Below are 7,486 nucleotides of genomic sequence, written 5' to 3' on the forward strand. Positions count from 1 at the left end.
CCACATGCTAGCTACATGGCAGTCAGCATACAGTGAAGATACCCCCAGGGCCCATACCCCTTGCCAGTGGAGTAAGACTGCCTCTTGCAACACTGTACAGGATAGAATACATAGCTAGCTTGGAAGCAGTCCACACACACAGTCAACATACATACAAAAATATATCAATGAAGAAATGATGCTTTGGCTTCCGCACTACACAAAGTGGACTAATTAATCATATTGTTTATTTAAACAGATTATATTTCAGATGTTTCACACAGGAGATTTAACTAGCTATGCAAAAGTCAAATCTGACATTGTTCCAGATTCTGTTGTTATCTAGATCCACTATAATTGTGGAGTGCTACAGTAGCTAGTTGACCTTAAGGCTTGAATCAATGTCAGTGTAAGTATTTCAAAGTAGCACTGTTACAAAGCAAAGGTTCGAATGATTGAACAAAGCACTAAAGCACCTAAGTCTTTCCATTTTAAGCATTGTATCCCATGCAAATTTGCCATGTCCCAAACAGGGAATTTCCTATATTAGGTTGCAGCCTCGTTGCCATTTCCTCACCAATTTTGCCAGCAGTTCTTCCAGCGTTTTTTCTGATCTCCTCTCCTCTCCATCACCAGACCCCTCAGTCATCGTGTGCCGCCTTCCTATCCTCATCCACTCTTCCTCTCATTCCAGGAGATTCCAGGAGATACAACTTCCGCAAACGCAACCTGACTAACCTGGTTTATCCCCCTCTGTCCTCCTCCGAGGTGCTCTCAGTGGTGGGTGGACTATGGAACTGCCGGTCATCGGTTCAGAAGGCTGAATTCATCACAGCCTACGCTGAGACCATGTCGCTCCAATTCCTGGCACTCACCGAGACCTGGATTTCCCCGGACAACACCGCCACCCCCGCTGCCCTATCGTCCTCATCACATCACACGTCCTTCACTCACACTCCACGGGCCTCAGGCAGAGGAGGTGGCACAGGGTTGCTTATCTCCCCATCCTGGAGATCCTCTCCTCTGCCCCTCCATACTCTCTCTATTAACTCATTTGAATTCCATGCCATATCTGTGTCTCATCCTCTAAACCTCACGATTGTTGTTGTTTATCGCCCCCCAGGTCCCCTCGGCTTCTTCATTGATGAGCTCGACACTCTTCTGAGCTCCCTCCCTGATGACACCCCACTGACTCTACTGGGAGACTTCAATATTCCATCTGCAACCTCTGCGATGGCCAGCATAATCTCCCTCCTCCAGTCCTTCGCCCTCAACCTCTCACCATCACCTGCGCCCCACAAGGCCGGCAACCAGCTCGACCTTGTGTTCACCAGGAGCTGCGCCACAACCCACCTCACGGTGACTCCCCTCCACGTATCAGACCACTACTTCATATCATTCTCCCTCACTATCCCCTCCACCCTCAACCCCCCTACTGATCCCCCCACCTTCACTTTCAGAAGAAACTTCCACAACCTCTCACACTCTGCATTCTCCTCTACTGTTCTCTCTTCCCTCCCTCCCCTTCCCTCCTTCTCCATCATACCTGCTGAATCTGCTACATCAGTCCTCAACACATGTCTGTCTCAATCTTTAGATGCTCTCTGCCCTACTGTCTCCAGGCCATCGCGACCATCACCCTCATGCCCATGGCTGACTGACTCCCTCCGCTCCGACAGGACTGCGCTGCGAGCTGCTGAGAGGAAGTGGAGGAAATCCAGATCCTCCAGTGGACCTGGCTGCCTATCACTCTCTGCTAACAGCATTTACAACCGCAACAACATCAGCTAAGTCCTCTTTCTTCCAATCCAAAATTAATGCCAATATAACTAACCCACGAAAACTTTTCTCCACCTTCTCCACCCTCCTCACCCCCCCTCCTCCTCCCTCCCCCTCCCTCCTCTCTGCCAATGATTTCAGGGTTTACTTCGAGGAAAAGGTGACCAGCATCCAGGACTCCTTCTCTCCCTCAACAACACTCTTGACCACCACGGGCAACTGCATCAACCAGCTGTCTTCCTTCATGCCGCTCAAAGACTTGGAAGTGCTCCAACTCATCACAGACCACCATGCCACAACCTGCCCTCTGGACCCCATCCCCTCTACCCTGTTCCAATCCATATCTGGTGAGATCGCCCCATTTCTTTCCTCATTTATCAACTCCTCACTAACCTCTGGCACTGTCCCCAAGAAGCTTCAAGAAAGCTCTGGTCACACCACTCCTCAAGAAACCATCCACCGACCCATCCGATGTTACAAACTACCGACCAGTATCTCTTCTCTCATTTCTATCTAAAACCTTGGAACATCCAGTACTTAACCAACTCTCCCCTTTTCTTCTCAGGAACAACCTCTTGGACCCCCATCAGTCAGGTTTCAGAGCTGGACACTCAACAGAAACTGCACTCCTGGCCGTGACAGAGGCTCTCCACACTGCTAGAGCCTCCGGCTTGTCATCTGTCCTCATCCTCCTCGACCTCTCTGCTGCTTTCGACACAGTCAACCACCAGACACTATTATCAAAGCTGTCTGAGATGGGCATCTCTGGAACCGCCCTCTCCTGGTTCACATCCTACCTGACTGGTAGATCCTCCCAGATCTACTGGAAAGGCTCCACCTCTGCACCCACCCCCCTCACTACAGGAGTTCCACAGGGTTCAGTACTGGGACCCCTACTCTTCTCAATTTATATCAACTCTCTTGGCTCAGTTATCAAATCACATGGCTTCTCCTATCACTGCTATGCTGATGACATCCAACTCTTTTTCTCTTTCCCTCCCTCTACCTCCCAGGTCAACGAAAGAATCTCTGCATGCCTGGCTGACATCTCCAAATGGATGACATCCCACCACCTGAAGCTGAACCTCAGTAAAACGGAACTGCTCTTCATCCCAGCCGGCCCTTCCCCCCTGCATGACCTCTCCATCACCGTCGATGGCACCACAATACCATCCTCTGAGTCAGCAAAGAGCTTGGGCGTCATCCTCGACAGTAACCTGGACTTCAAGGAGTACATTGCTCGCACGTCACGGGCCTGCCGATTCCTCCTCCACAACATCAGGAGGATTCGTCCGTTCCTGACAACATACGCGATGCAGCTCCTTATCCAGGCCACAGTTCTCCCTCGACTGGACTACTGCAACGCTCTCCTCACAGGCCTCCCAGCATGCACCACCCAGCCTCTCCAGCTCATCCAGAATGCAGCTGCCCGACTGATCTTCAACCTCTCCAAATTCTCCCATGTTACTCCCCTGCTGAAATCCCTCCACTGGCTTCCTGTCGCTGCCAGGATCAGATTCAAGACCCTGACCCTCGCCTTCTCTGCAATCAACAGGACAGCCCCTGCCTACCTCCAAGAACTCATCCAGCCCTACACACCAGCCCGACCCCTGCGCTCAGCAGCAACTGGACGCCTTGCTCCCTGCATGGTCAAGGCAGGAGGTGCTCGTTCTGCCAGACATCGGCGTTTCACCTACATCGCTCCCCAGTGGTGGAACGAACTCCCGGTCTCGCTATGGACAGCTTCTTCACCCCAGTCCTTCAGACGGGGCCTGAAGACGCACCTCTTCAGACTCTACCTGGACTGACCCAGCACACAATTGCTGCCCCCCCGCCCATCAGTGCTGTCGTAAATTGCTGTGCTTTTTAAATTGTGCTTTTAAATTGTTTCTTGTTGCCGCCTTTACCCTGACGCTCATTGCGCCGTTTGAAGTTGTCGAAGTCCGCCGTTTGAAAGTGTATCGTATTAGTTGCCCTATAGGCTGTAATTGTACAAATCTAATAGTACTGTGTCCTCAAACAGACGTTGCTCTCAGCTGAGAACTGTCTCATTATGGAACTGTACACATCCTGTCCCCGTACTGTCGCTATACTTGCTGTATGCACTTTTGTAAGTCGCTTTGGATAAAAGCGTCTGCTAAATAAATAAATGTAAATGTAAATGTAAATGCAATGATAGGTGGGAAATGATTGTACCTAGATTAGGCATTGATGTGGGTGTGCCGTCTATAATCTGCTATGTAAAAATCACAATAAAGCACAAATAAGACCACTCTTATAAGGACCACTATTACTGGTATGTCTTTTTCAGCTACCTAGTTATGGTGATTTATTGCTGAGATGGGCAACTTAGTTTGTGACCTGATTTTTGTTTGTGTGTCTAGTAGTGCCTAATAAAATTGTCAGCTAATGACACTTAAACTGCTGATTCGGTTTTTAGCAGAAAACAATGAAAAACATGAAAACCCATGCGCAGAGGTTTATTCATATCTCAAAAGGTGAATGAAACAACATATGAGAGAATCCCTAATGGATAGATAATTCATTTCCTGAATATTTTGCATCTAACAGAATAATAGTGTGGGTTTCATGGATATGTTGAGGGCCCAAGCTCCATACTACCAAAATTGCACTGTGAACATCACAGTTATCATTCTAATTATTTTTCTAAACAGAGCTAATCATAGCAAAAGCAATTGGATTGATAACAGGTTTTTTACTACAAAGTAAATGTCAATAGTAGGCTACAATAATGCCTGCATGTACAATTAATGCTTGCTATCTAGCATAATAAACACTAACAACTGTATAAATAGTTATTGATCAGAGAAAATACACTTTTTTTTTTACAGTAATAAGGATATTTGGCTAACCAAAGTAGCTGACAGTATTAACAGAGTTGAGTGTCCATGATGGTTTTGATGCCTGCACTTCCTACCCAAGTCTTGCCTTTGAGTTTAAAAACAAAACTTAGTCACAGCATGTGATTCCCAAAACAGCCTGATTTGGTTTTTGGAGACATATAAACTACCTACATGAACTATCAACATGTTGTACACTATTGCAGAAATCCACCCCAGTTGCTTTTTTTCCCCATTATCTTTCATATCTGGTATGCTATCTATCAGTAGCACCACAGTATGATTTGAGTATTTTTAAGATGTAAGTCCTCGCATATGTATCCAATTAATTTTGCAACGTAGCCAGTAAGGATTTCATTTAGATGTGTGTGTTTCAAACTGTGAGCACTGTGTTACAGTAGTCAATGTGTTTACAGATGCAGCCTGGTGGTCAATTTGTACAACGAGAAAGGTACAAATCTTCTACAGCACACATGGAAAAATCATTACCATATTGTTACCACAGAGGCAAATTTTAATGCTGCGTAGCACAATTGTGTCGCCCTCATGAAACATTACAAATAAAATTGGTACATCTATATTGTTGTAGTGCTTCATGTTCATTGGTTTAATACATAAAGTCAACACCACAGCTTTAGCTGGTGCGCTAAGCAGCTGTACGGACTCAGACAAGGACCACGGGAGCTTCAGGTTCCAGGCGGGTTTACTGAAACGCAAGACAAGCGAAATCAAAAACGGGCAGGGTCGATACCAGGAAGGCAGTCCGAGGGCAGAATCAGGGGCAGAAAACAGGAACAGGCAGGGTCAGGAACCAGGCGATCAGGCAACAGGACAAAGCCGCAGGCAAAAACGAAGTCGAGGCGCAGGCAGGGTCTATCAGAACAGCGAGAAAACGGCGGGGACGAAACAGGCGAGAAACACACTAAGACGAACTAGCAAATAAGACAGAAACAAGCAGGGTAGAAATATGGCTGGGCTGATGAGGGGACTGGAAACAGGTGTGCGGGCAGGCAGGTGGAACTGATCAGGAGGGCGGAGACAGGGCGGAGAGCGGGGCAGGGCTGGAACACAAGAAGAAACAAACAAAAGCAAGGGGGGGGGGGGAAACAGTGGTGGCAGTGTAGCATAGTGGTTAAGGAGCAGGACTCGTAACCGAAAGGTTGCCGGTTCGATCCCCGCTGGGACACTGCTGCTGTACCCTTGGGCAAGGTACTTAACCCACAATTGCCTCAGTAAAAATATCCAGCTGTATAAATGGATAACATTGTAAAGAACTGTAACCTTTGTAAGTCGCTTTGGATAAAAGCGTCTGCTAAATGAATAAATGTAAATGTAAACAACACCACAGCTAGGGAGGCGGAGTACTGACAGCAGCATGCAGCAAGGTTTACTGCTATAGTATCCTAATGAATGATAATTATGTTAACCACTAGATGGTGCTAGTGAACAGGTAGTAGATATGTCCAAAATAAAATGAACAGGAAGTAGAAATACTGAGGGCGGAGTGGTTGGTTGGTTGCTGATTAGATGGGTTTCTCAATGGGGGCATTCATAACCTTCAATTGAGGAAAAAGCTGGTGGTAGAGAGTGTTTGAGACATCACATTCTGAATGTCTAATGCAGATCAAACACATTTAGCTGTACTGGAAAGAGAAAAATGCCACCAGTATGCCACAATTTCAGTGTAGGTATTATTGGTGAATGTATCTTATTAGCATATATTTTTCATGTTATTACACAATTTATTATTACTTCAGCAGATGCTGAAATAAAAAAAATGCAGCCAGAAAGGAATAAAAAGCCATAAACTTGCATATATGTAGAACTTTAATGACAAAACAGTGTTAGATATAATCTCCTTAATCCAGTTGAGATTCTCTCCAGATTCTCTATGTATAATGGCACATTAATTATTTGCTTGGCAGACTTTTTGTTTTGCCTGTAAATAAATAACTAAACAAACCATTGGTTGGTTCAATATTGGCAAAAACACCTATAGCAAAATGCACAACATCTTTAGTTGTGCAATTATAAATGATTATCTGTATAATTTCTTTGGCCTGTCACAATATCTTGCATCCACAAATTCCTTTACTTTTTACTTACTATTACTGTTGAAGTACAAATTAGAATTATTTTGTGAACCTGTAGTATATAACAGATGTCATGGGCTTTAAATAAGAACAATAGCATTTTTAAATTGAGGATGTGGATGGAGTGACATCATCTTGAAAGAGGAATAGGAGTGAATTTCAGTGAAAAATACAAGTTTGGTTTTCAACACCTTTTTTTATCAAGCCATCACTGAGCTTAACCTGCCCTTTGATTTTCATGTATTGTATCTTTTGCTGGCGACCTTATCACTAGTTAAATGTTGGAAAACATTTTGTGTATGTTGCATGAAGCTAAGAAATCAATATTGTTTAATCATAATTGTATAACCCACCTATCCATGTGTGTGCTTAGTGTATATGGGCTGCATGGGTACTGAAAGTAAATGACATAGAGCTAAATATTGAGTACTTACATTATTGCTTTTTATCATCACACATACAAGCACAGATTATAAGGCAAGGCACTTCATTTCCATTCCATTCATACATCCAACTTTTCCATCAATACTCATTTGATCTGAGCCTTTTCATATGTAACCAGCTTGACTGATGATCATGATGAAATGTCTAAGTACTAGAGTGCTAACGCATCCAGTGTGAGCAGTTTTCTTGATAGTGTGTGCTGATGTACAACTGACAATGCAACAAAATAAATAAAAATTAAAAATATATTACCAAAATGTATACCACTCAGCAGAGGACTCATACAAGTATATATGCTGATCTTTTTTCATAAAACAGATCTGGGGTTAG

The sequence above is a fragment of the Megalops cyprinoides genome, chromosome 1 (genome assembly GCF_013368585.1).
Source record: "Megalops cyprinoides isolate fMegCyp1 chromosome 1, fMegCyp1.pri, whole genome shotgun sequence".
Taxonomy (NCBI): Eukaryota; Metazoa; Chordata; class Actinopteri; order Elopiformes; family Megalopidae; genus Megalops; species Megalops cyprinoides.